The sequence below is a fragment of the Drosophila takahashii genome, chromosome 3L (assembly GCF_030179915.1).
Source record: "Drosophila takahashii strain IR98-3 E-12201 chromosome 3L, DtakHiC1v2, whole genome shotgun sequence".
In the NCBI taxonomy this organism is placed as follows: domain Eukaryota; kingdom Metazoa; phylum Arthropoda; class Insecta; order Diptera; family Drosophilidae; genus Drosophila; species Drosophila takahashii.
In genome coordinates, this window is record NC_091680.1 from 17,987,789 (window position 1) to 18,012,185 (window position 24,397).

Consider the following 24,397-nt stretch of genomic DNA (forward strand, 5'->3'; position numbering starts at 1 on the left):
ATTAATTGCAATGGTATTTAAAATGTATATCAACATTTTATTATTCTATTTGTGAGTTGTCTTAGCCTCTGCATTTCAATTCAATCTCTCTGCATATTTCGGGGTACCTATGTACTATGTACTATCTATAAGAATATAATTATTAATATTTTTAAAACTCTTAAAATATTACCGATTTTAAATACTGTTGTTATATTACAAGACAACTTTCAAATTTCTTATTTGCTAACTACCTTGTTGTCAGATTATAAATACCTTTCCAGAGGGTATAAAACGACTCATTAGCCTCAAAAGAGGAATTGCTAAAAAATTGAAGCAAAGACGGATCGTCTGAGACCAGAAACCACCCTCAAGAACGTCAACGCTCAGACGACTTATTGTATGATGTTTAATAATTTATGTATTTCCGATTTATGTCCGCGCATTTTTCGTTACACCATCCACTTCCTGTTTACCTCGGCATCAGGCTCTGCATTTTATTTCGCCCATCCCACCCCCTCGACGGTCCCTATCAAGTCTTTTTCTTTGGGGGGCCTTGGGCTCATTTGTATGCGTGCAGCGTTGCGAAGCGCACTTATTGCGACCGGGGGGACACTTGGGTATTAAAAAATGCCAGACTACGGGGCACTCGCCATACAGACCTACTACCACCCCCCAGCCCCCAAGGCCAGCCCAGCACCACCCACTTCCAGACCCCGTCTATTGGCACCAGTCAACGAAGCATTACTACTTCGAAACCCCCACCGCGGGCAGTCAAAAATTGTATTATGCACAAGTTGTTTTGGTTCCATTCTGCTTGGGGTAAGTGTGCTTGTGCTACCCCCATCTCACCCGGAGAACAGCTTTTTATTAAGAAATCATCGTTGATTGTGTGGAAGGAAATAATGTTGATTTTACATTTTAGAAGTGCGTCGTAGGCTGGGCTTTCAGTCTTGTTCCGTGGGGGTGACTTCCCACTTTCCATATTCTACTTGTTCTTGTCTCGTTGCGGTGGCAAGTTTATTATAATAATAGGAGGCACACTTTCGAGTACTTTGGGGAATTCCACGGAGAAGGGGAGATAGAGAGCAAGTACAGTCTATTAAATTTATGACTAATGCATGATGTCTTCTCGATTTAATGGGTTTTCGAATAGCTCCTGTCTATTCTATCTAAAACACAGGAATTTATAGCCATTTGTAAATTATATTGGAACCACAGGAATTATTAATAAAATTAAGTGTACTAGAAAACTTTGATTTATCTTTCCTTCTCATTAAAGACAATCCTCATTTGTCTTCCCTTGTAAAGATTGTTTTCCAAATTCCCCAAGGAACTGTGTTCCATAATTTCCTTTAACCATGACCGACTTTCCCCAAAAAGGTTCAGTCAACTGGCTTGCATATATGAACGATGAATGACTCTTAAGAAACGGATATAAATCTTGTGCCAGACATTAGCGCAAAAACAGTGGGCACGAAAAGTATGCGCCCTCGACTTGAGTTTGGTTTTTCGCCAAAACGAAATTAACACAAATTGTGTGAGGCAAATTGCTGTTATGGATGTTGCTGTTTTTGTTTATGTTTCTGTTTCTCCCGGGGTGTTGTGCATAATCGTTAATGAATTATAGTGTGTATAAATGCTCCCCGAAAACCCCTCCTTTTCCCGAGGCGAACGAACCCCTTGCGTGTAGCATGTGTTTATGGCCATATGACTCTGGCCTAGTTCTGGGTCCTGGATCCCTTGTGCTCGGGGCTCTAATGAAATTTTCACGCTGCCTTTTGTTTTAATGCATTCCACACACCCAAGGAACAAACCCAAACCCCCTCCATACTTCCCTTGTTTTCGGGGTTTCCGTGTTTGTGCATTAAGTTTGTCGTTTTTCTAATTTCCAACCCTCGACTTTTGGTTTTTGGCACTGCCGTCCATTAGTCACGCGCTCTATCAAGGTGCTGCCATCTTGTGTTCCCAATTCCGACCGATGACCACACCTCCACCGCCCCCTGGCACAGCCGTTATCCTTCGGCATTAATTGCTTTTTCATAACAATAATTTTTCTTCATTTAGGTTTTTTTACAAATGTTCTATTGGTTACCGCAATTAGGGAACACGGCGTAGATCATAGATTTTTTAAAGATTAACATAAATGCACGCATTTATTCACAACTTACCTGTATTTTATTGTGACAAGCGCTTAACATTGTAACTTATTGAATAAAATTCAAATTAAAATTCTATATACTGCCCTTTTTGACATTGGTGCACGAGCTTAATTATCAAAGCACCATTAATAATCCATTAAGCTAAAAAATATCAGCTATTGACTAAGCTATGTAACGAACATTCATAATTCTCAGGCCAAGATGTTGACTAAGAGAAGAGCTCACGCGAAATTATCTTCCGGCTTGGCTCGTCGACATTGGTGTAGGTTTTAGCTACTTCTCTTGACTGGCCTATTTTCATTATTAATTCTAAACAATATTCGCGTGACAGGACAAGCTATGAAAAAGGGACGAGATACTACATATTTTTAATCAGACAATACGGAAATCTATGACTAGGGGGTGTCTATTGCACTTCGCCTATTTTGTGAACACTTTAAAACCTCAGATGTTGTGGAGATTTTACTTCGCCCTCCCTTCCTTTGACCGTTTCTTTCCTTATTAAAAAAACCCATATTCTATGAAGCGGTCCCTTGGTGTTCAGGGGTGTCAGGGGGTCATTTATGCCGAGTCAAAAATTGGGGATTTTAAAACATTATAATATTTTATTTAAAAACTAAAAGACAAATACGAGCAATTCATGGGGACAGCTATACATCATAATAAATTAGAGAACAGTAAAAATATAATAAATGGGACAATATAAAAATATATATAAATAAAATTGCGATAAAAATATGGAATAAAAATATTGTTTATATAAAAGGTTAAATATTCATGCGGGCCTTTATGCGATGAGATCGGATTTAAATATCTTGGATATCAAAAATAAAAAGGACAAAATTTAGAAAGCGAATCAGATTATTTTGGCAACCAAGTGTAAACACATAGCCATGATTTGAGCAGCAAAACGCAAATTATTTGAATTATATTTTTTTTGATTTTCCACCGCTCATTTGTTTTCTTTATTTCTTATTTTCGGCTTTCATCTTCCCGTGGGATTTTTTTGGTTAATTTTACTTTAAGGAAAAAAATTGTATAAATTCTCAGTATCGCATATTTTAACTTGTGACTTTTTCTTTGTTGGATTATCCTCTATAAGTCATGGTTTATAATTAATACGGAACTTTTGTTCGCTCACCACAATTTCTGCTGGGGTCCTCCTCGACGAAAGCGCTTTCTCGGGATGAACCTGAAACTTCAGAAAATATTCTTTTTTTCCGGCACAAACATACCACGGGATTTAAATATATATATATTTTTTTTTTTATACATTTAAGAAAAAAAAAATCACACAAAAAAAATGCGATTGAGTCGCCGGGCAGAAATCACCAAAAAAAAAACCACTCAATTTTTAAAACCACTCAAATCGACCTTTGCCTTTTTCTCATCATTTTCGCACTTTGATCGGGTTTCGTTTTTTTTTTTACCGCATGGATATTATATAATTAAATTAGGTTAAGCAACTAAACTAATATATTTTTTCCTTTTTTTTTTTTTTTTTTTAAATTAAGAATTAACTAAAAATTTTATGCTTCCTGATTTTTTTTATATTTTTTTATCATTGGGCACTCGGATTCGTTCCGACATTTCAACAACTATATGTGCGCCATTTATTTGTTGGCTGTGGGGGATCTAAATTGGGCTTTGACAATTTTTCACGTCACTCGGTCGGGGCACTCATGATTGGAAATTTTTCCTCTATTTTTCCCACTAAAACTGAATTTTCCCGAAGAAAGTTTAGCGACTTTCGGTCATCCTCTTCCCGGCGTAAAATAACTCGCCCTCGAAGGCGGCTGCGCGACAACTGCGCGAATCCAGAAAAACTCAAGCAGGGGCAGCGATTTGGAGATTTCTTGTTGTTGCAAGCCTTCGTCTTTCTTCGGGCCAATATGCACTCAATTTTGGTGCGCCTATTTCCCAATTGATAATTGTGATTTTTTTTAGCGCCAAGCCTAATGAAATAAATTCCGTTCTAAATTATACTTCACCCAAACCCTACGCTTTGGAAACTCACCAGCTAGGATTTAGCGCTGCGCTGGATATTTTAACGCTTTTGCGTTTCTCAGTTCGCCAAGCTGCCGGGGATTACTTCCGCACAAAAAAAATGTAATTTAGACTGTATGATTTTAACTTTTGTCCAGCACAACTTGTACCTCTGACGCCACGATTAGAACAGACAGATTCAGACGCCACAATTATGGCGGTAACCTCTAGCCGGGTAGATTAGATAGAGAAAGGGAAAGTTGACAGAAAGGTCTGTTGCTCTCCTTGCCGCTTTTCTTTTGCCACACCCCATACCGCCGAGCGACTCCTAGATGGCGCTAACCCTATTTTACATTTAGCTAACTACAAGCGCTACAAAAAAGCCCCCCTCCTAAGAGCAGACTTAGGGTTTACAAACCCGAAGGATGATCACCACCAAGCTTGTAGTTCATTCAGTCTACTGCTTCAGGTCCTTGGCGTGGAACCGTCCTACCAAATTCCCCTGTAAATCTTCAAGCTCATAACATGAATTTCCTAACTTCTTTCGGACTCTGGCTTTAACATACGTCGGTCCTAATTTTGAACTGTATCCGGCTGGAAAACTACTCTGTTTAAAATTCTTTCGGTAAACTTCTTGCCCTTCGCTGTATGCAACCTCTCTTGTCCGCAAATTGTATTGACGCTCATTTTTGGCGTTTTGCCTACTCATAACTTCCTGAGCCTTTTTCCTGACCAATTCCAGCGAGTCCTCTCGCGTAAACACCGCAGATCTGTCCTCCAAAATCCCCAACGCTCTCAACAGTTTATAGGAAGATCCGGACGAGAGGAAATGTTGCCCAAATACCATGTAGTACGGTGTGGTCCCTATGGCTGAATGGACTGCAGAACGTAGAGCACAGCATATACTACTAAGCTGCTCATCCCAATCTTTTTGGTCAGCCCTTACGTACGACCGGATAGCGGCGATCACTGATCGATTTACCCTTTCGGAAGCATTCGCCTGAGGCGAGTAAGACGCGGTAAGGGTATGAGATATTTGGTATTCCCTTAGAAACTTCTGAAAGGCTTCAGCCTTAAACTGGGAACCATTGTCAGATACTATAGTCTCTGGGAATCCGAACGTATGGAATAATTCCTGTTGCATATACTTAATCACAACGTCTGCTGTGAGCTTCTTGACCGCTTTTAGGAACACAAACTTGGAGTAATGGTCCAACACAATGAAAATTCCTACATTGCCAGAGCGAGATCTGGGATATGGGCCTAAGAAATCAACATACAACCGCTGAAAGAAACGCTGTGACTCTGGTGCCACGCCCATCGGTGGCCGCTGTATTCTATTCGGATACTTGGTGGTCTTGCATGTTTCGCAGGATTGAATATATGACTTGACATCATTAATCAGACCAGGCCAATAATAATATCTACGAATCCTTTCCAAAGTTTTATGTACGCCTCCATGTGAAGCCAGTGGGTCATCGTGGGATTTCTTTAACACCTCTGAGACTAACTCATCGGGAATCCAAAGCTTCCAAATAAAGGTATCATGCAATGGGTCGCCCGTGGCATGATCTGATCTCCTGTACACCAGTCCATCTACTACCTTCAGGTCTGGCAACTTATCTTGATTTGCTTCTACTCTTTTTGCACGCTTCACATATTCATCCGATTTGAACTGTGGCGACTGAAGATCGATTAATAATCCATGACTTGAGTCAATAGATGCTAATTCGGCCTCGTTTACCCTTGATAGGGCATCTGGTACAACATTCAGCCTGCCACTACGATGCTCTATTTTAAAATTGAAGCCTTGCAGCTTTAAAGCCCACCGAGCTAGACGAGAATGCAAATCAGTCTGGGACATGAGCCATTTGAGGGATGCATGGTCTGTTATGACCGTAAATTCATGTCCTTCAATGTATGGCCTGAACCGTTTTATGCACACTATAGCCGCTAGACATTCCTGCTCAGTGACTGAATAGTTGCGTTGTGCCTTGTTAAGTTTTTTGGACACGAATGCGATTGGATATTCGTCACCTTCCTCGGTTTTTTGTACCAAGACTCCACCTACTCCAGACTTACTCGCGTCACACTGCACGAAAAAGGGCTTATTGAAATCTGCGCTGCGTAATACAGGAGCAGAACAAAGCATAGTTTTCAGCTGATTAAATGCTGTTTCGCCTTCTGGAGTCATCTGGAATTTTTTCTTGGGCTTAAGCAAGTCAGTTAGTGGGGCTGCTACCGAGGCAAAATTGCTAATAAACTTGCGATACCAGCCTACCATCCCTAGGAAACTTCTGAGAGATTTCAAGTTTTTCGGAAGAGGGAATTCTGACATTGCCGATATTTTTTCTGGATCAGTCCGTATGACTCCTTCTCCCACTATATGACCTAAATATTTCACTGATCGCATACAAAAATGGCTTTTCTCCACGTTAAGAGTTAGACCAGCAATCTTTATCTGCTCAGCTACTAAGCCTAGCACTTTTAGATGAGTTTTCAAAGCTCTCCGACACCACCAGCAGATCATCCAAATAAACGAAAACCTCATTGCGCAGATTGGCTGGTATGACCTTGTCCATTAGGCGCGTCATAGTTTGCGAGGCGTTTGTAAGCCCGAATGGCATCACTTTATACTGATAAAGAGGCTTTCCCGGAATGGTAAAAGCCGTCTTATCGCGCGATTTTGGATCTAGAGGGATCTGCCAATAGGCATCTTTCAGATCCAAACTGGAGATAAACATTGCCTTAGGTAGTCGTGACAAAATACCATCGATTTGCGGCAACGGATATGCATCCTTTTTCGTCACAGCATTGACTTTGCGACTATCTAAACACAGACGGACTTTTCCTGGCTTTTGAACAAGAACAACTGGTGACGACCAAGCGCTCTGGGACTCCTCTATCACTCCCATTTCCAACATTCTATCGACTTCGGCATATAGAAGTTTTTCTACAGCGGGAGATACGGGAAAATGGCGCTGTTTGACCGGTTTAGCATCGCCGATATCGATCTCATGAGAAATCAATGTAGTTTTTCCCAACCCAGACACTGCAAAAGAGGGAAATTTGGCCACAACCTGACTGAGAGTATTTCGTTGTATATCGGACAGCATATGATTGCCTGACACTATTTCAGAGACTTGCATGGATGGTGGTAATAAGTCAAAGGTATTCCAAAAATGTATCCCTAGATATAGATCCTGACCTAAGGACGGCACGATGTGAAACTCCAGCTCCTTGGATACGTCCTTAAAAGTCACTTCGGTTTTCAATTTACCTATGACATCCTGTTTCGCTCCATCGGCTGTGTGTGCTACCATTGAAACACTTTTGAATTTAACCCTACTAAGTATGATTTGCTCTGCTAATTTACCGCCGATGACATTTATAGCTGCACCGGTATCCAATAATCCTGTTACTACCCTATTCAATAACTTGACTTCGGCGTACGGACGACTATCATGTTTTTTAAAACGTATACAATTAATGGTTTTAATCGAATTCCAAAACGATCTTAATCTTTTAGTATTTCTCGACATTTTTCTAGGTGAATTCGGACTGTTTAAACTAACACTATTACTAACTATATTAGACCAACCAATTGAAAGTTTTGGACCTTCATTGGACTCAGACTCCCAAACATTTGGACCTTTTATGGGGGATTCGACTCTTCGTTGGTTGCCTTGTTTGGTGGAACACAGGTCGATTGGCGATAGCTGCCTGTGTTCGTCCTTCCGTTTTTTTGGCACCTAACACAGGTATGACTGTAGGCATTCATTAGGCCACATTTATAACAGAAAACTTTTCTCTTAGCCTTACAATCTTGGTATCGGTGGCCTTCTTTATGGCAGTTAAAGCAGATAAGCGCCACTGCCCCGACTTCCCAACTGAGATCGGCGTCGGAAAATTCCTCGGCATCTTCCCACTTGACCTCTTCGACCAATTCTGAGACTTGTTTTTTGAACGGTACGACCTTTTGGTAGCCCTGAGTCTTTCGCACATCTTCCAAAAAGTCTTCCCTACGACGACAAATTTCTCGCAATCTTTCGACAGTTAGAACCTGCAGATTTAAAATCTCATGCCTAATTTCTGGCCTTAAATTCCGCTTTAAAATTTCAACAATCTCCATTTCCGACAACGGCACTTCCAAACTGTCCATCATTTCAACCACAGCATCGTAAAAGGAGTCGAATCCTTCTTTTTCTCGCTGTTTCCTATCGCGTATGGCCTCCCTTACGTCCATGTCCGTCCGAGCATCTCGAAATTGTTTTCTCAAAGCATTGCAAAGGAATTCCCATTGAAGATTTCTTGTTCTCCTATGGCACCTCCAATAAAATTCCCTAGCCTTTCCTTCAAACAAGAGATTCGCATTGCTACTAAGGATCGAGTAGTTCCCCTCCAGAGTCTGTTCTGTGAGAGCCTGAACCCGATATATAAAGTTATCTACGCTAATGCCATCCGAACTACCACTAAAACGCAATTTCCAGCTATTTATGATGTGGCCTACCTTATCCGGCCTCTGGCTTAGATCGGATGTGAAGCTTCTAGGAGTTCCTCGTCCCGAGCCTGCTCGAACACCCGTGTGATCCACTGACATTTGTCGCTCCACATTTACCTCTTCTTCATGCTCAGAGATATTTATACCCGTTGGCTGAAAGCGAGCCGCGAGGTTGGTTTCTATAAGCTGGGCCATTTTATCTGACAACAGGGTTAGTAATTCATTTTGCATGCCTTGTATAGCGCTTTTGACTGTGTTCTCAATTAATGCTGTTTGAGAAGTTCCCAACCCTGCTGAACCTCGAGCTCCTATTGGCGTATTGCCACTCGCAGCTAGCACCTGAGTCTTCTGCTGTCGTGTATTTTGAGAAGGAGTTGCTGGTTTCTCAAAACAGACAGTTTGGCAAATGGGACATGTAGTGTGGGTCTTGGAATAATTTGCGATACAAGATTGATGAAACTCATGCTTACATTTAGTTTTATATGTCTTGGCGGAGTCTAAATAACACTCGCACAGCGAACACTGGCGGGTTTCGGCATCTTCGCCATCAGCCATATTGAATAGATAAAAAAACAAATCCTAGTCTAATTATAAAAAAATATAAGCTAATATATAAAAGAAATTCTAATGTGAAAACTAAACTCAAAATAACATATAAATACGAGATATATAGAACGAGAAAATTGCATAAAACGAGTGCGAAATTACAACACGTTACATAAACCAGAAATATTGGTCTCCTTATCTCCTTTTGTTTGCGAGGTCGATGACCTCCGCTGAACAATCAGCTGTCCAAATCTCTGTACAAAATTACTCAAGCCTCGAACTCAAACCAAAATCTAATCGAACTGCTCGAATACACAGAGAAAAATCAAATATTGATTGACAGCAAAAAAATATGAACATATAATAATAATATAATAAAATTTAAAAAAAATAAAGTAAAAATTAGAATAATTAAAATGAAATTAATTCGTAAAGAAAAGAAATGAATATCATAAAATAATTTGACGTCGGACATAAATATTTCCCCTCTGACAAACCTAACGAAAATAAGACAAGTGCATAGAGAAAAACATAAAATGCAATTGCATGTGCATTGCGCTTATCGCTTTGCCAAAAACTGCAACAACAACAATAAGCGCCACTCGCAGACAGCGGCTAGCCGATCGTACGACTTTCGCGACAATGCCTATAATCCGAGCCGTCTGCTTCGCACTTTACAATTGCGGGGCATGTTAGCTATGCCTTTCATCGTGGTCAGCGAATCTTTATGTAAATAAAATCCACTGCATATCCAATGCGAATTATGGCAAGCTGATCTGTCTGATAAGTAATTAGGTTACTCCTGTAAAATTTAAACTTTGAATTTTGGTTAATTAACCGTGGTCAGGTAGCGAAATTATAGCTACAAATCTCAAAACCTGTAGTTCCTAAGCGTTTAATAACCAAACCTATTGACTTAAAAAATGTAAGGGTATACTAGTGGGGCCTTCTTCCTCTTCCTAAAATTTTTGGTCAAGCGTGGACGAATGACTCATCTCTCTGGACTCTGTCTCTTCGTTTCCGAAGCGTTTGAGTGGAATTCTAAGCGAGGCTCGAAGCTGAATTGAGTGAAAATATCTGAAAGTCTCCAATAGCAATACGAGAATTATTTGCTCGATTTTTTGACTAAGTAAAATCAAATATTTATAATCTGGCTAAAATATAGAATTGTATCTCGTGAGCAACGTAAAAACGTGGCCATGAAGTTGGGCGCCATAAAATAATAATGATAATTAGATATAATTATAAATGTAACGAACATTCATAATTCTCAGGCCAAGATGTTGACTAAGAGAAGAGCTCACGCGAAATTATCTTCCGGCTTGGCTCGTCGACATTGGTGTAGGTTTTAGCTACTTCTCTTGACTGGCCTATTTTCATTATTAATTCTAAACAATATTCGCGTGACAGGACAAGCTATGAAAAAGGGACGAGATACTACATATTTTTAATCAGACAATACGGAAATCTATGACTAGGGGGTGTCTATTGCACTTCGCCTATTTTGTGAACACTTTAAAACCTCAGATGTTGTGGAGATTTTACTTCGCCCTCCCTTCCTTTGACCGTTTCTTTCCTTATTAAAAAAACCCATATTCTATGAAGCGGTCCCTTGGTGTTCAGGGGTGTCAGGGGGTCATTTATGCCGAGTCAAAAATTGGGGATTTTAAAACATTATAATATTTTATTTAAAAACTAAAAGACAAATACGAGCAATTCATGGGGACAGCTATACATCATAATAAATTAGAGAACAGTAAAAATATAATAAATGGGACAATATAAAAATATATATAAATAAAATTGCGATAAAAATATGGAATAAAAATATTGTTTATATAAAAGGTTAAATATTCATGCGGGCCTTTATGCGATGAGATCGGATTTAAATATCTTGGATATCAAAAATAAAAAGGACAAAATTTAGAAAGCGAATCAGATTATTTTGGCAACCAAGTGTAAACACATAGCCATGATTTGAGCAGCAAAACGCAAATTATTTGAATTATATTTTTTTTGATTTTCCACCGCTCATTTGTTTTCTTTATTTCTTATTTTCGGCTTTCATCTTCCCGTGGGATTTTTTTGGTTAATTTTACTTTAAGGAAAAAAATTGTATAAATTCTCAGTATCGCATATTTTAACTTGTGACTTTTTCTTTGTTGGATTATCCTCTATAAGTCATGGTTTATAATTAATACGGAACTTTTGTTCGCTCACCACAATTTCTGCTGGGGTCCTCCTCGACGAAAGCGCTTTCTCGGGATGAACCTGAAACTTCAGAAAATATTCTTTTTTTCCGGCACAAACATACCACGGGATTTAAATATATATATATTTTTTTTTTATACATTTAAGAAAAAAAAAATCACACAAAAAAAATGCGATTGAGTCGCCGGGCAGAAATCACCAAAAAAAAACCACTCAATTTTTAAAACCACTCAAATCGACCTTTGCCTTTTTCTCATCATTTTCGCACTTTGATCGGGTTTCGTTTTTTTTTTTACCGCATGGATATTATATAATTAAATTAGGTTAAGCAACTAAACTAATATATTTTTTCCTTTTTTTTTTTTTTTTTAAATTAAGACTTAACTAAAAATTTTCTGCTGCCTGATTTTTTTTATATTTTTTTATCATTGGGCACTCGGATTCGTTCCGACATTTCAACAACTATATGTGCGCCATTTATTTGTTGGCTGTGGGGGATCTAAATTGGGCTTTGACAATTTTTCACGTCACTCGGTCGGGGCACTCATGATTGGAAATTTTTCCTCTATTTTTCCCACTAAAACTGAATTTTCCCGAAGAAAGTTTAGCGACTTTCGGTCATCCTCTTCCCGGCGTAAAATAACTCGCCCTCGAAGGCGGCTGCGCGACAACTGCGCGAATCCAGAAAAACTCAAGCAGGGGCAGCGATTTGGAGATTTCTTGTTGTTGCAAGCCTTCGTCTTTCTTCGGGCCAATATGCACTCAATTTTGGTGCGCCTATTTCCCAATTGATAATTGTGATTTTTTTTAGCGCCAAGCCTAATGAAATAAATTCCGTTCTAAATTATACTTCACCCAAACCCTACGCTTTGGAAACTCACCAGCTAGGATTTAGCGCTGCGCTGGATATTTTAACGCTTTTGCGTTTCTCAGTTCGCCAAGCTGCCGGGGATTACTTCCGCACAAAAAAAATGTAATTTAGACTGTATGATTTTAACTTTTGTCCAGCACAACTTGTACCTCTGACGCCACGATTAGAACAGACAGATTCAGACGCCACAATTATGGCGGTAACCTCTAGCCGGGTAGATTAGATAGAGAAAGGGAAAGTTGACAGAAAGGTCTGTTGCTCTCCTTGCCGCTTTTCTTTTGCCACACCCCATACCGCCGAGCGACTCCTAGATGGCGCTAACCCTATTTTACATTTAGCTAACTACAAGCGCTACAGCTACAAATAATATTTTAAAATTCATTTAAAATTTTTTTACGAAATTTTAAAATCGATCGTGCGAAAAATTATCCACTATTTAACGAAATATCTAGATTATTAAATAACTTTTGATTTGAGTTTTTATGACTTATTTGGCACACATTAGTTAAGCTTCCAGAGGCAACAATATGAGATTTAGTTTGCTCATTGGAACAGTGATCGGTATATGTTTATCAAATTTCGCAGTAAGTTAATTGATAAAATAAGTCATTAAATAATATAACTAATCCAGTATTTTTAGGTGACAGTTACTTTCAAGTTTACAAACGTAATCTGTTTGAGCTATAATGAATCCTGGTATGTGTTTCACACCTGCCGGCTGAAGGCCGTAAGCAGAAGCAGAGTGTTTCTAAATTTAAACGGAACTATACTGCATAAGGTCAATATGATTCACGCCCACTACAAAATGTTCAAAAGAGAAAGTGGCTACAAACCCTGGCTGATAGACAACAAAATTGATTGCTGTCAGTTTTTTCGCAGAAACTATGACCCGTTTTATAAAATAATAAATAGTTTCTTTAAACCGTTCTCCAATCTCAACCACTCGTGTCCCTACGAGGTAAGTATTTTCCTTAGCCATTTACTTTAACAAAATATAATTTATCATTTACTTACAGGGCCCAACAATTCTTAAGGATTTTTATCTGAAGCCTGAACTATTACTTCTCCCCCTTCCAACAGGAGATTATATGTTATCCATTAGATGGTTCTATAACCAGAGGCTTCAATATGACACCAACGTTAGTTTTTCGTTCGTCGAAGATCTTAGAACTGGAAAGTAGCAAAAAACGATTTAAAAATGTGTATTAAAGCGGTGAGTGTATATAATTTGGGTATGTCCATCTTTAAAAAAAAAAAGTTTTAGAATTGTTGCAAAAATTGTCTGAGATCAAAAAGATTGTTGTTAAATAAATATGTAGTATAAATTATAATCTATTAAGCAAAAAAAAATCAGCTATTAACTAAGCCACAAATAATATCTCAAATAAAAGTTGTATTCAATACGCAAATTTGAAATCGATCGTGCGAAAAATTATCCACTATTTAACGAAATATCTATATTATTTAAAAACTTTTGATTTGTGTTTCTATGACTTATTTGGCACACGTTAGTTAAACATCCAGAGGCAACAATATGAGGTTTAGTTTGCTCATTGGAACAGTTCTCGGTGTATGTTTATCAAATTTCGCTGTAAGTTAAATAAAAAATTATATCTAATATAACTAATCCAGTTTTCTTAGATGACAGTTACTTTCAAGTTTACAAACGTAATCTGCATGAGCTATAATGAATCCTGGTTTGTGTTTCACAACTGCCGTCTAAAGGCCGTAAGTAGAAGCAGAGTCTTTCTGAATTTAAACGGAACTATACTGCATAAGGTTAATATGATTCACGCTCACTACAAAATGTTCAAAAGAGAAAGTGGCTACAAACCCTGGTTAGTAGACAAAAAAATTGATTGCTGCAAGTTCCTTCGCAGAAATGATGACCCAGTTTATAAAATACTCAATAGTTTCTTTAAACCGTTTTCCAATCTTAACCACTCGTGTCCCTATGAGGTAAGTATTTCCTTTAACCGTTTAGTGTGAAAAAACATAATTTATTTTTATTAACAGGGCCCAACAATTCTGAAGGATTTTTATCTGAAGCCTGAACTATTAGTACTCCCACTTCCAACAGGCGATTATATGTTATCCATAAGATGGTTCTATAACCAGAGGCTTCAATATGACACCAACGTTAGTTTTTCGTTCGTTGAAGATCTTAGAACTCAATAAATAAGGAGCTCGAAAAATTCGTTTTTAATTAGTAAGTTACTTGTTGGGAATATAAATTACAAGAAAGATTGTACTTATTTCTTTTTGTTTTATTTAAAAACCAACTAATTTATTACCATTACATTTAAAACTCAGTATTTTTTTTACGAATTTTTTGTTATATGGACCACTTTTAACCCTTTTTCTTGGCTGGAAGTGAGCATTATATGGAAGGCTTTGCCTTCCTCTCAGCCTTCATTTTCCCAACTTGGCCCCAGCGCATCATTCACACTTTGTTTGCTGTCCCCTCCTTGAAAAACCCCAACACCCTCCAACCATCGACATGCATAAAACATTTTTGCCTTCGTTTTTCATTCATTTGAATTGAAAAGCTTTCGCAGCGATTTGTTATGCAAGCTTAGAAAACAAACACAAAACAAACAAAATGTTAAAAACAAAAAAAAGGGTAAGGAAGGGAGCAGTAAAACAAGGCAGATAGGGAGAAGGAGCAGCCGAAATGAAACCTGACGCTGAAAATTTGCTGAATGCCTTGCACACAACCCCCCCATTTTCCCCACTTCCTCATTTCCCCCCCACAATCACTCTCCACTTTTTGGTTCCCGTTTGTTTGTTATCAACTTTGTTGCTGTAAAATGTAATTGCATATGCAGCCACGCTTCAAAGCGCTCACACAAAAAAAGACGAATGGCAGCGAGGCCTGCAAACATTTTTCGCAATGGAGCTTCCCCCCTTTCCCGCTTTTTCTCAGCTTCCCAAGCATTTCCCCATTGCTCCGTCTGGGGTTATTAGTATTTTTGATGGTGTTTTCCGTTTGAACAATTCCTGGTGTGAATTTCCACCAACACTCCAAGCGAAATGGCCAAAAGCGGGAATTGCAATTGGTCTATCCACATTGGGTCAATAGAGGAGCAGGAATGGCTTTTAATAAAAAAATATTCCAAGTTCTCCTTAGTTTTGCTATAATTAAATCGTGAAAAAAGTCATCAATGCTTTTGTCACATAACTAAAACTTAAAGGAAGCTAATTTCGTTTTTCCTGAAATATAATGTAGATGTTACTAAAAAGTTATATTAAATTATGGAAGTATTGCAATCTTTACTGCGGATGAATAATTTTTAACACGTCTGAAGAATACCTTTTGAATACTTTCGAAAACTGTACTTAAAAAGAGTGCCCAGCCTCATTTAAACCTCTTTTAAAGCTTGCAAATTTTATTCTCCAAACATTTCACACACAACCCAATTTCGGCGTCCGACTAAACCCCTTAACCGTATCAACAAGTTCCCAAAAACAAAAAAATAACCAAACTCCAAAGCCCCAATTCAACCCCCGAAAAAGTTGCACAATTTGTTGTCAGTTTTTCTTGTTATTGCCAGTGCTGCCATCACTCAGCTTGAAAAACAGGACAGATAATCCACAGAAAACAGGGAAAAAAAGGACAAAAAATTTAAGAAAAAGACAAAAAAAAGGACAGAAGTAAATGTGCCTACATTTTTCTGTTTTTACCAATGGGTTATATATTTACTTAATATAAATTGATTTTAAATAAAATTTAATTATGTAATGATCTACTGCGCCCGATTCACAACCTTCTTTGTTTGATCATTTTACCATGGTACATTTTTGTGCGTATACGTAATAATCTAAAATTATTATAATAATTAATGCATTTCAAGTAACTATATTCGTAATACAAAAAAATTAAATATCTGCGTCAAACCCGAAAAAGAGTCGTTCAAATCTGAATTTTTTTTCTGAAAAAAAAGCAGAGAGTAAAAATTAAGAAATTTTAAAAGTGCTTGCCTCTTTTTTTGGCTACAGAAAAAATCGTACTATAAAGAAAATCCATCGACTGCTTTACGTCTCTTTGATAATTTGTAAAAAGAATTATTTTTTAAGTGCCGAACTGTAAGAATGATGGTTAAAAAGGCATTTTAGCAAATAAAAACTGGTTTATACACTTTCGACTAGCAAAAATAACACTCAAAACCTTTTTTTTTGAAAAAAGGATAGATTTCTGGATAGGGGATGTTTGAAATTTTTTCCGGATAAAGCCGTTAAAAAAAGGACAGATCTGTCCGGAAAGAGGACAAAATGGCAGCACTGGTTATTGCCATTCAGCCATTTCGGGGGCTTCTGAGCCAAAACTATTTTTGGAACACATCTATTTTTTCAGCTTCTATTTAATCCTTTGAATGTTTTATTGCTTGCGAGGAGGGGCGGGAAACAAGGATTCGGGGAATATCATTGCAAGTTTAATTTTTTTACGGCGCTGACTGCCAAAATAAACTATTTACACGATAGATACCATGTAATACCCTCGCGCATAGTTTCAACAATCGCATAAAGCAGAGCAAACAAAAGTGGAAATCTCTAAATAATAAATTTGATACAACGGAACAAATTTTCAATGCGTCGTTTAAAAACTTGTTCATTGTCATGTTTTCTCCGCTTTTGTTTTGGGGTTGGGGATGATAGGGGATAGGGGATGGAGTTTGGGATGGGATTTGTTTTCGGCATACCAAACATGTCTGCTTTGTAAAATATTTGGGGATAGGAAATAGTTTTGCTTAAAGAGCGAAGGCCTTAAAGGGTTGAAGGGCAGAGCGAGCTCCACAAGTGGCCGGCATCAATTATGTTCAATCTGGCAAAGAGATCTTATCCACTCGCACATATTTGGGGACGTAATCCCCCGTCCAACTGTTCCACACATAAATTCCTGTCTCGACTGGCATTACACGATGTTATCCGCAGCATTTACGTTTTCAGGCGCGATTTTTCCCTGTCGATAATTAAGCTTAAAATATACTCGTCTATGGGATTATGTTTTTAATATTTTATGATTTTTAATGGCACACTTGTTCCACGCTCGGTGTTGAATATTTAAAGGCGGCCAGCACGCACATAAAAATAAACCGAAACTCATTCGGCGTTCGTGTCAAAATATGAAAATCGAAAATATCATCAGCATTACTCGTATTTATGTGCGGAGTGGAGTGGAGCATTTTTAAATGCATTTCATGTCAGCTATCGCATGCTGTGTTGGAAAATCCACACGGCTTAAGGCACTCAAACCAATGCGAGCAATTCGTTTATTTCCCTGAAATCCGAAAGGGTAAATAAAACTATCAGAAAAGTGGGTAATTTTCACGCAGCCATGTTTTCCCGCGCTCGAACTTTGAACCCTTCTTAAACCCCAGCGATTTCATCATCCGTCTGTCGTCGTCAGGACTTTAATCCCGAACTGGGCTGTTGCCCGCCCCAAAAATTTATAATTAAATTCTTGGAAATTCAGGCCCCAACCCAGGGAGAAGCTCGGTCAATCTGTAACATCATAACTCAGTCAATTCTCGAACCGTTGACACAATTTTCCCTCCTCGTATTTGTGTGCGTTGTATACAAATATTTGAAAAATGTATTTTTAATTGCACAAAGTCAAAAAGTTTCGCTAAGCCTTTTCTGGCATAATTACCAACGACAAGGGAATGCCAATAATGGAGGTCTGCTCCTGTTCCTTGGCTCCTGGAACAGGTCCTCTTCCTTGGATCCTTGAAGCAGCTCCTGTGCGTTGACTTCCTGCCACTGACAGGCACTCCTTGCGGCAACGCGACTGTTGATGCATATTCAGCAGGCAGGCAGCAGGATCCTTGAGTCAAAAATATTACATAATTATTCAGCCAAGGAGGCGACCCCAGCTCGCTCCCCGGCGATTTTGGGTGTTTGATGACCCTGTTTATGAATACGTTAGCATTAATTAACTTTGATTTAATTAAACGAGCCACCGAGTCAGGGCCAGACATCAAACCAGTCGGGACCTTGGTCACTTTCCGTGTCAGCCTGCCTCACTTGACTTGACTTGGCTGTGAGCCCCCATCCCCCGCCATCCCCCTTCCAGTTTGTTAATCTCTTAACCCGACGTCGTGGTGGTTTTGGCTCCTTTTGCGGCTTGGCGCCGCCGATTTCGCACCACCCAAGGCAGCCAACTGGAAGAGCAGTCTCAAAAGACGGAACGCCAGCGACTGCTCTTTTTCCTTGGAGCTGCAGCTTGGCACTCCTCAAGTGGAAAATCCTTTCGCCTATTTACGTGGCCTTAACAAGTCAACATACCATGTAGCCCAGCTAAACGGGAAAGAGTTGTCTTTGAGTTGGGCTAGAAAGCGAAATGACTAGCAGGATGTTGGATGCTTTAAATGGCGTCACCAGATTAACCAAATAATTCTAGATTAAAGAGATCTGGCTTAGTATTTCATCACTTAAATATTTATATTAAAATGTAAGGTAACCTATAACGATCGTTATGCTAAAGACTAGTACTCTACTTTCATGATTTTCGCCCTTCTTCGGTTCTATGAAATTCTTATGGGCCTTCTTCATTTCATATGCGCTTTGATTGTGCTTTCGTTTGTTCGTTCGCCTTGTGCCTTTGTTTATTTGCGTTAATAAATTAATTAATTGCCTTGCGGCTAGTCAACAACAGAGGCAGCAGCAGCCAGAAAGAGCCAAAATAAATAAGCAAAATATTTGCTTTAATTTACAAGTACGCGGTGGGAAAGAGAGAGAAGCCTGAGGAGCGACAGGGAGGGGAGGAGACACCATTCTGGTAGTGCCATCCCATCCTTTGTGGGCCCGTTTTCGTTTCCATTTACAAATTGCATTAGATTAAAGCGCGATAAACGCGGGGCGCGTTCACTTGGCATGATTTCGACTTATTTGCACTTACAAAAAGGCCAAGCAAAGTGGCTAAAACCCCCGACGCTTGCTTATATTTTCCACGCCATGCACATTTTTATGAAACTGGCAACTGGCGGCCATGTAGAACATGGTTAATTAGCAATTAATGAAGCGATAATGAAGCCAAGATAAACGACAAACGAGTCGACGAACACGATGATGACGCCCAGTGTTGGCACTCTTGTTTCAGAGGAATGGAGGCGGAAGTTCCCCAACCTAAATACCGTAGGTATCGAGAGCAAATCTATAAATTTTTAGCCGCTTATAAGATAAATAAAATTAATTAATAATATACAAATATTGGTAAATCATGTTAGATTTGCAAATTAATGTTTAACCTTTTTGCTAAAATGATTTAGTTTTACTTTAATAACACTAGTTTACAGCCGAAATGCTCCCCAGCAATTGATGGAAAATTCTGTTAGTTTTGGACCCCTAGATCACGAAAATAGCACTAATTTTTTTTTCGATGGCACAGTTTTTTTTTAAAGATTTTTTAAAGTTCGAAATGTTTAATTTCGGACTTTTTTCGAATTTCTTCTTATATCTCGGGAGATATCCACCCGATTGGGCCAGTTTTAGTTTTATTTTAAAGTCAATAGATCAAAGCTTAACTTTGCCATGCAGATCAATATGATAGGATAAGTAATGGCAGCGCAGAAACTTGACAAAGATGAAAAATGTGTTTTTTGGTCGACTGTAAGTCGGCTGTATATATCGTAAAAACTCAAAATAAATCCGTTGAAAAATCATAATGGTTGCAAACTTAAAGTTTACATCCTACCGAATAAAACAAGCCGGATATGCCCCAAATCCATGGAAAACTGGATTAATGGTGGATCTTTAAAGTTCGGATTTTTCCACTTTTGTCGGTTGACAGAGTCCAAATTTAAGATTTATCATAGGCGGCGACATGTAAACAAAAATAATTGGTGTTGGCAGCCGGGTCAGTAAATAGCTAAATCAGATATTTAAAAGCTAGAAAATTATTAAAGTGAATTTAATTTTTGAAATTAAGGTTACTTTTTTCATAAGAATGAACTATTCAAATGGATAGTACTTAATTAAAAATACTTACAGTCATAACGCAAGCAATTTTATTTTTTTAAAGGAATTTTCAGAAATTGAATTTATTTTATAATTTTCTAGCTTTTAAATTTAGCTATTTTTTGACCCGGCTGTCGTCACCACTCATTTTTGTTTACATGTCGCCGCCTATGATAAAACTTAAATTTGGACTCTGTCAACCGAAAAAAGTGGAAAAATCCGAACTTTAAAAATCCACCATAAATCCAGTTTTCCATGGATTTGGGCCATATCCGGCTTGTTTTATTCGGTAGGATGTAAACTTTAAGATTGTAACCATTATGATTTTTCAACGGATTTATTTTGAGTTTTTACGATATATACAGCCGACTTACAGTCGACCAAAAAACACATTTTTCATCTTTGTCAAGTTTCTGCGCTGCCATTACTTATCCAATCATATTGATCTGCATGGCAAAGTTAAGCTTTGATCTATTGACTTTAAAATAAAACTAAAACTGGCCCAATCGGGTGGATATCTGCCGAAATATAAGAAGAAATTCGAAAAAAGTCAGAAATTTAACATTTCAAACTTTAAAAAATCTTTAAAAAAAAACTGTGCCATCGAAAAAAAATTTAATGCTATTTTCATGGTCTAGAGGCCCAACACTAACAGAATTTGCCATCAATTGCTGGGAAGCACACCAAGAATATTATTTTGTAAACTAGTGTAATCGAATAAAATTAAACAAAAATATAAAACAAAATTATTAATTTTTGGACGACATCGTCTTTATACCCGTTACTCGTAGAGTAAAAGGGTACACTCAAAATAAATTTAACCCTAAATTTTAGAAAATCGCCATTAAAATTTCTTTTTTCTAAATACAAGAAAGTTATTTCTAAATCTAAGGAAATTTTTCTTAAGTCAAGAAAGTTTTCCTTAAATCCAGGAAGTATTTCTTAAATGTAGAAAATGGTTACCATGAACTAAAATCACCCTAAAATCTAGAAAAATGCCCTTAAAATTAGAAATAATTTTCTGAAAAATAGAAAGGCAAACGAAACTAATAAAATATTTTGGCAACACTTTTTCTAAAAATGAGTGCCCTAACCCTAAAATTAAGCTAACCCTAAATAATAGAAACATTTTCTAAAAATTAGAAAGTTTTTCTAAAAAATAGAAATAGTTGTTTTCACATGCTCTGGCACACCAAAATGTTCAATGCCAGAACTTGTCAGCTCCCGGGCGGCTGTACTCGTAGCGCAGACGGTTAAAGCGCTTGGTTAGAAATCGAATCGACCCTGGTTCGAGTCCCAGAGCAAACTATTTTTACTTTTTTTTTGTTTTTTTTTATTTTTTTTTTAAGTTTTTTTAAAATTTGTTTTTTGACTCTTTTTTTTATTCCTTTTTTTTATTGATGGCAAGCGGTAAACCGAAATTAATTTGGTTTATATTTAGCTATTTACTATATACTACACAAAATATAAATTGCGATAGCATAAATATATACATAAGTATATATGTATGTAAATAAGTAAAACGCGAATGGTCAAAATTATGCAATTAGTTTTCAAATATATTCTCCGCTTGACCCTTTACATACAATGCTCGGTTTGCCACAGCAAATTTAAGTGCTACAATGGCCCAGTATGTAGGCCGTTCGCTCTTCGCGCGGGAGACCCGGGTTCGATTCTCACCGACGGACAAGTAAAAATGTAAGTTTTTTTCATGAAGATAAAATATTAACTAATCATAATTTCTACATTCCCAATCTTCCGCAGTCCCGTAGTCCACATTTACAGCAACATTTGGCTTTGGTTAGATAAGAAATCCAAGCGCAAATACATAATAATAAATACATAACCTTTAACATTCACAATATACAAGACACACAACGCCTGCATATGTATATAGGGAGGAGTCCATAATATAAACGTATATACAAAAAAAATCATGATTGAACATGTTTTTTTGTTTTGTTTTTAATTTCTATTTTTTAGGAAAATTTCCTACTTTTTAGAAATTTTTGCCCTTAAATTTAGTAAAATTACCCTAAAATTTAGAAATATGACGTCAAAAAAAATCAAAAATATAGAAAAATTTGACCCTAAAATTTAGGGCGAGCTTGTCTTGAAGACAAAAGTAGGGCGATTTCCTTGACTTTAGGGTTAATTTTATTTTGAGTGTATATTGTATTCGTGCAAAAGTATGTAACAGCTAGAAGGATGCGTTTCCGACCCCATAAAGTATATATATTCTTGATCAGGGTCACTAGCCGAGTCGATCTAGCCATGTCCGTCTGTCCGTCTGTCTGTCCGTCTGTCTGTCTGTCTGTCTGTCTGTCCGTATGAACGCTGAGATCTCAGAAACTACAAAAGCTAGAAGGTTGAGATTTTCCACACATATTCTTGGGCTTCCTACGCAGCGCAAGTTTATTTCAGACGAGCGCCACGCCCCCTCTAACGCCCACAATCGCCCACTAACGATTTTAAAATGTGCCTGGCGGTCACACCTTTAAAGATTTCCGAGAAGTATAAATGCAATTTTGTTGTGTATATTTATACCTATCGAAATGTAGAAGACATTTTTCAAATCGGACCATTCATTAAAAAGTTATACGCAATCAAAATTTCCCTCGCACTCCCTTTAGCTGAGTTACGATTATTAGTCGGGACACCAACCCGAGCACAGCGTTCGCACTCCCATTAGCTGAGTGACGGGTATTAGATAGTCGGGACACAAACCCGACTATAGCGTTCTCTCTTGTTTTCTACTCATCTCAAGCGGCCTTGAATAGGAAAAGGACAAAGGGATGAGAAAGCCACTTTAGCTTGGACACCTGAGATGGTTATCACAATAAGCTAAGTTTCTTCGTTGGCCCCTTAGAAATGTTTATTACATTTTTATAGTTTTACGCTGTATGTTGAATGAACGTTGTCTTTAAAGGGAATACCTTTTAATTGAAAGTCTAACACAATGCAATATGATATTATTCTGTATTTAGGGTGAGGCTGATAAATAATATGGTTTTTATTAAATAATATTTTTGAACTTCCAAATATATCCAAATATCTGGTATTCTTGTTAATTAACGCCTACTTTGGCCTTGCTCCATCTCTAGATTTGCAGACCTTCGTTCGCTGTTGCTGCTATTTTCTGCAGGTTTTTTCCAGCTATTCTCCTTTAAATTAAAAATTTTGTTTTTTCAGTTGTGTGTTGTGTTGGGTTTCCTCCTGTCCGGCCTTCTTCCTTTCCCTCGCCAAGGCCCATTTTTGAGCGCGCGAAATTGTATCATTTCCTCGGAAAAAAACATCTTTTTTTTGCCATTTTATCCTGTGTTGGTTTTATTTTAAGGCTAATTAGTTCGCCGGTGCCACTTGGCCTGAAAGTTTCCTGTCACTTGCAGTGGCAAAAGGCGTTGCCAATTAGGTCTCGCTGCTTCTGCGGACAGACAGCTTTGACCTTGGCGCTGTCGATTGGCTCGGGGAGTTTTCGCTGTGTGTGCGAGGACCCGGGGCCTCCAAATGAGCTGGAAATTAAAAGCGTGCCGAACCAGAGTTTGGGCCAAGATGTGTGTCAGCTCGTGGCTAATGAAATCCGCTTTAAAGTGGGGTACATTTCTAAAAAGTTTAGTTCTCTTTGAGTTTCAGGTTCCTAAGACCCAGAGTTTAATTGCTTTATTCCGGCATAAAAAGCACAATAAATGATTGGGATTTTTTATTATTTTAAAGAAGTAGTAAAAAAAATCAAAGCCTTCTTCCTGGTTTGGATTTCTGTGTAATCTAGGAGATTGGTTTTAGCAATACCAAGCAAACGGAACCACATCGATCAACTGCTCCATCTCCACTCCCAAATTCCCCCCGCAGATTTACAATAGCTTCGCTGCTTCTTCTTCCTTATGACAGCGTAACCCGATCTAATTTTCATGTTGTTTGATAGAAAAGTCTTGTTTTGCAGTCGCTACAAGGCAGGAATTTATCACACAGCGCTGAAGAAGGAACGGTGGTTGCATCAGGCATCTGCACTCCCTCGACATTCGATGTTGCAGTCTCCGGCCTCCGACACTCTTGCCTGTTTAAATATTATCAAAAATTGTGTATCTCGGGGCTCGGAAGCTTCCTGATTCTGTCGGGGCTTGTTGGATCGGCTGGGCATAGCAAACATGCTCGCAGTTGTTGCCGCAGGGACGCTTGACTGGCGAT

At 38.2% G+C, this 24,397-nt stretch overlaps 1 long non-coding RNA gene across 1 annotated transcript; it reads right to left on the reverse strand.

Annotated features, from left to right (window-relative positions):
* Positions 1 to 11,615: 11,615 nt before the first annotated feature.
* On the reverse strand, positions 11,616 to 12,572 carry LOC138913107 (uncharacterized). The gene is made up of 2 exons (XR_011418695.1): positions 12,267 to 12,572; positions 11,616 to 12,204 (listed from the first exon to the last, which is right to left on the reverse strand). It is a non-coding gene; the product is annotated as an uncharacterized lncRNA (long non-coding RNA).
* Between the last annotated feature and the right edge of the window lie 11,825 nt (positions 12,573 to 24,397).